Genomic DNA, 9,035 nt, shown 5'->3' with positions numbered 1-9,035 from the left:
TAACAAAATGGTAAAACTAAATTAATAGATAAGGTCCCTTCGGTACACTTTCTCAAGAACAGTTTTCCTTGATCTGAAGAACTATAAACCAAAGGGACAAATTACCACTCCCATCAATCCTTTCCTTTGGAAATGTGTCTCTGGGCTCTGTTGACTGTGTCACCCTTTCTTTTCCATAATAAATGGCCCAAATCCGCAACTTAGCCTTCTCAGTCTGCATCCTCCCAACAGAAAGGTGGAGAACCAAAGGTCTGTTTTCATTTTCTGCTATCTCTGTCTCTTTTACTTTCCAGTTGCTAGAGCTTCTGTCAATACAAGCTCCATTAAAAACATTGTGGATTTTCTATGAATTTTACCAGCAGTCCCCTATTCAATAGAATAAACACCCACAAACTTTTTGAAACATGTCTCTACCTTGGGTCTGATGTGAGACTGCCTTGCGACAATGCTATTAAGGTTCTTAAAAATCTGATTGTTTATCAGAGAGGGTCTACGAAACCCACTCAAAAATATTTACATTGTGAACACTTTGGTTTATCTCCCTCTTTTCCTATCTTATCTTAGGTAAATAAAAACCAAGTTGACACTTTTTATATTCTTCATGGAAATCTCATTAGGAATTCCTATTTTTAAGCTACAGCAAGTGATAGTTTTACCTAACTTTCCACAATTACATACGAAGGGGTCATGCTTCTAATAATATTTTTCTCACTGCCCTTCAAACCCTCTCAATAGTCTCCTAGAGGTTTTTCCAGCTTCATAGTTTCATGGAGGCTTTTTCCTGATTTTCCTCACCATTAGTTGCAAAAGCAGTGTTTTAAGTCCTTTTTATAGAAGTACTCCAATCCCATTACCAAATTCTGGCCTACTTATTTATTGCTATATAAACTCTCCCAACAACAGTTAATGGCTTAAAAAAACCACTTCATTTACACCTCACCTTTTATAGGTCAGGAATCCAGACAAAACCCAGCTGTGTGATTATTCTACTCCATGTGGCATTGGCTAGAATCACTCAATGGGTTTTAGTTGGTGGTGACATTAGGCAGAGCTGGAGGGTGCAGCACACTTCACCCACTTGACAGGAATAACCTGCAAGCTGCACTCAGCTGGGCCTCTCTTTCTCTCCATCTCATCTTTCAAGCAAGATAGTTGGATTTCTACATGGTGATACAAAAACCCAAGGGACCCTGGTGGAAGCCAGTTGTGCATGCAGGCTGCTTCTAGTACACCACCCTCTTAAAGGTGAAGCCCAGAGCTGACATAGCGTCACTTTAATATGTTCTGTTGGCCAGTTATAGGCCAACCCAGGTTCTACGGTGACTGAAAAAAATCTGCCTGTTTTTGTGTCAAAGAATTTATAGTCATTTTGAATTTGCTATATGAGGATAGAAGAATGCTTTCTAAACTATGAAAACAACCTAAAAAAATCCTAAAATTTCTCACAGACACAGACATGGATATCTGTGAGGGCCCTCTCCCTGTTTTGCAAATAGTCACCTTCTTGTTCCATCCTCATATGGAAATAGCAAATTCAAATCTTTCTCTTCTTATAGGGAAACATTAATCCATCATGGGGATTCCACCCTCATGACCTCACCCAAACTTAATTGCCTCCCAAAGGGCCCACTTCTTAATACCATCCCTGCAAGTCAGGGTTTTAACATATACATTTTCGTAAGACACAGACATAACAATAATCAATTAAGGATTACCAACTAGAATATGCAAGCAACTCCTATAAATCAGCCTCCCTTATAATAAAGAAGTGAAATTAAATCCAACAAGAGAGAAAACGTGGGCCAAGGTGGTGGACTGGAAGCAGCTTGCATGCATACACTATTCCCATGGAAAGGATCTAAAGAGGCAGGCAAATACTCACATTCCACCTCAACTGCCTACCATGTGACCACCACCTACCTGTGACAATCAGAAGGGAACTGATTATCTTGCAGAGAGCATTTGGAATACACAGAGAGCCAATGAGAGGCCCCCAAAGTGTAGGAGAGGTTAGTGGGGGAGAACTGCTTCACAGGATCACAGGTACCCAAGGAAGGTTCCCACAATGGGAAAAGGACAGAGCAATCCCAGAGCACCATCCTTCCCCATGGATGTGGCAATTGGAACAGTGGGAGGGACCCTCCATTGCAGCAGACTTCCAAGCTAATACAAGGAGCTGACTAGAGACAGTGCCATGGCCTTGCTCCAGAGAGAGGGCACAGCAGAATTCCTTCGACTTCTGCATCCTGGGTGCTGTGGCTGAAGCCATTTTCAGGTCCTAGTTTCAGAGCACTGATCCACCAGGGGGTCAGATCCATTGCTACTGCTTCTCCATCGCCCCTGCCAGGCCAGGGAGGGATCAGGGAGGATGGGTGCTCTTCCACACCCCATGAACAGGTGCCATGTGTTCTAACCACTTCCTGGGAAACAAGGCAGAGCAGGCACCAACGGTCCTACTCCTAGACCCTCAGCTGCCACAGGACCCAGGTGGAGCACACACCCACTGTCACCTGGGTTATGACACTACTAAAACCGAGGTGGGGTGAATACCCATCCTGCCATGAGATAACCACCACCACCATGTTTCAACTGCTCACCATGTGACCACCACTACCTGTGACAATTACAGGGGAACTGGGCAACACAGCAGAGTAACAACTGTAAAGGCCCACAGTGCACCCATTCTACTGCCTGGTCCATCTACCCCCAGCAAAGAATAGCTACACTGCAAACCCATTTATTTTGAACTGCGAACAGAAATACCAAAAGAAATGGAAGCAGTGTGACAACACTGGCAACATGGGAAAAACAGGATAATTTCGACACCCTGAAAGGATCACACTTGGTCTTCAGCAATGGACTCCACACAAGAGAAAATTATTGAAATGTCAGATATAGAATTCAGAGTATAGGTGGGATGATGAGATCAGATCAGTGGGAGGATGAGAAAGTTGAAAACTAACACAAAGAAACCAAAAGCATAATTCAGGAGATGAATGAAAAATTCACGACCCCGTAATAAATAATGTGGGAAGAAAAATATAAGAGAACTTCAGAAAATATCATTTAGAGAATTTCAAAATACAGTGGAGAACCAAAGATGGCTGCGCCCAGGAGAGTTGGACAAAGGTTGCAGTGAACCCCAGGCATAGCTGAAGAAAATCGGAGGTGGCCGCGGCTCCTGAGAGAAGGAAAGCATAAGGCTCAAGATGGAAAATCATAAAACAGATGATACTAAGGAAAACGAAACACATTTCATTACCATAACGGGAAAAATTAACCAGCTTCCAGAAACAGAAAGGAATTTACTTGAACATGGATCAGTATATATCGGACTTAATGCTGCTCTTTGTGGCCTAATATCGAACAGTCTTTTTTGACGCATGTTGAATGTGACAAAAGCTCGTATTGCCGCTGGCTTACCAATGGCAGTGCTTCCATTTCTGACAACAGATATAGCTTACAGAAGTTTTGTAACTTTACCTTTGACTACAGGTGAACTAAACTGTGAAACCTGTACCATAACCCGGAGTGGACTGGTCTTGTTTTTGGTGGTCTGTATCCTATATAGAATGGATATATAGTGAATGCTGGCCTTGTAGCCAGGTATCAGTCAGCTGTGCTACCAGAAAAAGGAAACATCTTAAGATACTGGATTAGAATTTCTTTTTTTTTTTGTAGAGACAGAGTCTCACTTTATGGCCTTGGGTAGAGTGCCATGGCTTCACACAGCTCACAGCAACCTCCAACTCCTGGGCTTAAGCGATTCTCTTGTCTCAGCCTCCCAAGTAGCTGGGACTACAGGTGCCTGCCACAACGCCTGGCTATTTTTTGGTTGTAGTTTGGCCGGGGCTGGGTTTGAATCCGCCACCCTCGGTATATGGGGCGGGCGCCTTACTGGCTGAGCCACAGGCGCTGCCCTGGATTAGAATTTCTAAGCCTATCTTTAGAAAGATGTTATTTCCCATTTTGTTCCAGACTCTGTTTACAGCATACCTTGGATCTAGACAATATAAACTACTTATAAAGTCCCTTCAATTACCTGAACCTGGCCTAGAAATTCACTAAGTTTAAGCAAATGTGTACACATACAAAAATAAAATGGCAAAAAAAAAAAAAAAAAAATACAGTGGAAAGTTTCAACAGACTAGACCAAACAGAAAAAAGAATTTCAGAGTGTGAAGGCAAGGCTTTTGAATTAACCCCATCAGTCAAAAACGAAGAAAAAAGAATTAATGAGAATGAACAATCTCTTTGAGAAATATCAGATTAAATAATGTGAACAAATATATGAATCACACCCATCTCTGATGAAGAAGACAAAAAAACAAAAAGCATTTCTTTTTAGCAGAAACCTTATAAGCCAGAATGGATTAGAGTCCCATTTCTAGTCTTCTTAAACAGAATAATGACCAGCCAAAAATTTTGTATTCTGCAAACTGAAGGAGAAATAAACTCTTTCTCAGATAAGCAAACACTAAGGGGATTTGTCACCACTACTCCTGCCCTACAAGAAACTCTTAAAAGTGCTCTATACATGGAACAGAACAATACCTACCAGTGCAAAAACACCCAAAAGTTAAAACTCACAGCTCTTAAAAAGAGTTACACAAAAGAGAAAACAAACAACTAGGTAACAATCAACATAATGATTGGCACAGTACCTCACATATCATTATTAACAGGGAATGTAAATAGTCACACCACATAGAAAGATATAACTTGGCAGGATGGACAAATAACAAAACAAAACAAAAAGTCCATAAATATATGCTATCTCCAAGAAACCCATTTAACTCATAAAGATTCTCATAAACTCAAGGAAAAGGGGTGGGAAAAAATATTACATGCAAATGGAAACCAAAAGTGAGCTATTTTCATATCAGATAAAATAGATTTTAAATCAATAATGTTAAAGACAAAGACAGTTATTATGTAATATAAAGTGATCAATTCAACAAGAATATAAAACAATCCTAAATACATATGCACCTGATACAGGAGGTCCTAAATTCATAAAACAAATTCTACTAGATCTCAGGAAAGAAATGAACAGCAATATCATAATAGCTGGGAATTTCAACACTCTATCAGCAGAACTAGACAGATCATCAAGACAGAAAGTCAAGAAAGAAACACTGGATGTACATGAGACTCTAGAAGAAATGGACCTAACAGACACAGAACATTCCACCCCCAAAATGCAGAATATACATTAATTCTCATCAGCACATAGGGCATCTTAAAAGATTGATCAGATCTCAGCCACAAAATTATGCTCAGCAAACTCACAAAAAAATCAAAACCATACTATGCATCTTCTTAGCCCACAGTGGAATAAAACTAGAAATCAATTTCAAGAGAAACTCTCAAAACTACATAAAAACATAAATTAAACAATCTACTACTGAACAATCATAGGTCAGTGACAAATTCAAGATGGAATTCAAATAATCCTTTGAATTGAATGACAAGGACAATGTAAGTTTCTAAAATCCATTGGTACAAGAGGCTACTGCCACCAGTAAGTGGGAAGCTTCTTGTGGACAGGGCACCAGGTTCCCAGAATCCTGGGGCACCTCACTTCTCCACAGACTTGAGCTGGGACAGGAGGCACCATGTTGCTTCTCTATTCACCATGCATATTTGTCATCTCCAGGGGCCTTCAATCTGTAGATTTCATCTTGCTTATTCTCACACAGACATTTCCAAGACTGCAGGAGACACAGGGGTCCAGTGGGTCCCAGGTGATCTGTGTGACTCCAGTGCCTGGACATTCTGGGTGGGCAGCCTCCTGAAGAGAGAGGGATGGACACAACCAGAGTGCTCACTTTCCTCTATCCAGACATCCTTTTCTCACCTTCCCCTCTCCCACCTGCAGCTGTCAAAAGAGATAGTTGAGTCACCAAACCAAGGATTCCACAGAGAGTAGGTTTCAGACCTTTCCTCTTGGGGTCCTGCAGTGGACTGAAGAGTGCTCAGACTGTGAGTTCGCTGCCTGCCCATCCTCCCTGGTGCCGCTGGCCTGATGACTCTATCAGAGAGGGGCATGCCTCAGGGCAGAGGGATATCAAACCTGCTTGGGCATCCCATGGGAAACTCAGGACTAGTGCACTCCCTGGCATGGTCAGGGATTGATCTTTGGGAACATTGGGATGGGCCTACAGACCAGATCCTATATCCATCAGTCTTTATTGCATTGCTTGGGGGCACAAAAGGGAGATTTTTTAATTAGTCTTAGGAGATGAGGGAGCCCACATGGGAGAGAGTGCAGTGTGCTTGCTAGCAGCCACCTGTTCACCCTATGAGCAGCGTGACCTCTCTCCACATATAGGGAGGTCACGCTCTTAGCTCAGGGTAGGATCCTGGACAGGGAGCCTCCTAGGCAGCATCACAGTCACAGGGGAACTCAGCTGACTTGAGCTCCTGGCTGCTGGCAGACACTGGGGAAAACCAAGGAGCAAGGAAAGATAGAGATGAGCAAGGCCCACTCCAGACTGCAAGACTGTGAATTCAACAGCCTTGGCTACACAAGCAGATTTTCTGGCTGGGTGGGGCCCCTACCCTCCCTGGTGGCTTTATCCAGCTGAGAGCAGACCTTTAATACCTGCTGAAACAGATACCTTCTTACCAAAGATAGCTTTGGTGGAGCCAGAGGGAAAGCCCTCCCAACTCAGCACCACCCAGCCTCACTCCTCCACCTGCCTCTGATAAGACAGAGAATAAGGATAGACCTGGAAGATCTAAGCATCCCATCACCACCTAAGGCATTTGAGTGCTTCTCCTAAGAGAAGAGAGCCCAGTCACAGGACCCCAAAACAACACTGCAGCTTGTTTCATTCAGCAAGCACCACCTACTGTCAGAGAGGTCAGTTTTTACACCCTTCACAGCATTTAGTGACTCAATCACACAGAGTGTGGTTGATTTTCACTCACAAGCACCACCTGTTAGCTCAGAGATAGAACTGGGCATGCCATTATCTATTCAAAAGAAAATCCAAAAGGAAGAAGGAACACCTGATTTAAATGAGAAATAATCAGCAAAAGAATACCAGAAATATGAAGAATCAAAGCAAAAGGATAAGCAAAGGGAATATCAGCTCTCTAACAATTGATGCCAACCAAAATCAGGATATTGAAATGACAGATAAAGAATTCCAAATATGGATTATACATGTAAGTAAGCTCAACAAGATGTAAGTAAGCTCAACAAGATGCAAGCAAAAATGGAAAGCAAACACAAGAAACCACACACACACACACAAAATGTCAGGAAATAAAAAATTCACTAAAGAAATCAAATTATTTAAAAAAAAATAAATAGAATTTCTGGAACAGAAAAATTTATCCACAACCAAGTGGGGTTCATTCTGGGGATGCAAGGATGATTCAACATATGTAAATCAGTAAATATTCACTACATAAATAGAAGCAAAAACAAAGATCATATGATCATCTCAGTAGATGAAGAAAAACATTTGACAAAATTCAGCATTCTTTTATGATTTAAAAAATCAACAAAATAGTCATAGATGTGACATATCGTAAATATAACACCCACAGCCAACATCATACTGACAGAGAAAGACTGAAAGCATTCCCACTTAGAACTGAAACAAAACAAGGATACCCATGGTTACTACTTCTACTTCTGTACAACATAATTAGGGAGGTCCTCTCAGGCAAGAGAAGGAAATTAAAGATATCCAAATGGGGAAAGAGAAAGCTAAACTATTGCTTTTTACTGATGATATTATCCAATACCTAGAGATCCCAAAGATTCTGCCAAGAGACTCCTGGAATTGATAAATTCAGCAAAGTCCCATATTACAAAATCAGTGTACACAAACCTGTAGCATTCATACACCAATAACAGTCAAGCTGAGAAAAAAATCAAAGACTCAATATTTTTCACAATAGCTTTTCATAAGAAAATAAAATATGTAGGAATAGATTTAACCGAGGAGGTGAAAGATCTCTACAAAGAGAACTACAAATCACTGAGGTAGAAAATTGCAGATGACATAAGTGGAAAAACATATGCTCATGGGTCAGCAGAATCAACATTGTTAAAATCATCATACTAAAAAGTAATTTACAGATTCAATGAAATCCCCATCAAAATACCAGTCACTTTTCACAGATCTAGAAAAAATAATTCTACACTTTAATTGAATCCAGAAAAGAACCTGCATAGCCAGAGTAACCTTAAGCAAAAGGAAAAAAATCTAGAGGCATCACTCTATCAGACTTTAAGCTATACTACAAAATCACAGGTAACCAAAACAGCATGGTACTGGCATGAAAGTAGAGACAGATCAATGGAACAGAACAGAGAATACAGACATAAAACCATCCACATATTGCCATCTGATGTTTGACAAAACAGACAATAACACTCAGTGGGAAAAAGAATTCCTATTTAACAAATGATGATGTAAATGATATAGCCACATGTGAAAAATTGAAACAGGATTCATATTTTTCACAAAAATTAATTCAAGATGGAATACAGACTTTAATATATGAAGCCATAAGAACTCTAGAAGAAAATGTTGGAGAGACTTTTCCAGATGTTAACCTAGGCAAAGAATTTATGAAGAAGACCCCAATGTCAATAACAGCAACAACAAAAATAAATAAATAAACAGAACCTGATTAAATTAAAAACCTGCACAGCCAAGGAAACAATCAACAGAGCAAATAGACAACTTACAAAATAGGAGAAAATATTCACATGCTATACATCCAGTAAAGAGCTAATAAGCAGAATTTACAAAGAACTCAAGCAAATCAGCAAGACAAACTCAAACAACCCCATTAAAAAGTGGGCAAAAGACATGAACAGAAGCTCTTCAATCAGGGTAAAAAATAAACCCTTTTTTTCTTTTCTGTGCATATTGGAAGAATGAGTTGTCTTGGGCACATATTAAAAATGCAAACACGAACAAAAGCTAAAGAGCAAAAGAAAAGGTCCATGAATACTTTTCACAATATCCAACACCATATATAATCAAAACAGTCTCCAAATAATC

General features: G+C 40.4%; 1 pseudogene; it reads left to right on the top strand.

The window, feature by feature from the left end:
• Positions 1-3,135: 3,135 nt before the first annotated feature.
• On the top strand, positions 3,136-4,101 carry LOC128589123 (transmembrane protein 126A-like; annotated as a pseudogene).
• Positions 4,102-9,035: the final 4,934 nt, after the last annotated feature.

This window comes from Nycticebus coucang, chromosome 6 (genome assembly GCF_027406575.1).
Source record: "Nycticebus coucang isolate mNycCou1 chromosome 6, mNycCou1.pri, whole genome shotgun sequence".
NCBI classification, from domain to species: domain Eukaryota; kingdom Metazoa; phylum Chordata; class Mammalia; order Primates; family Lorisidae; genus Nycticebus; species Nycticebus coucang.
Note: the sequence above shows the minus strand (reverse complement) of the source record. Positions and strands in the feature narration are given on the sequence as shown.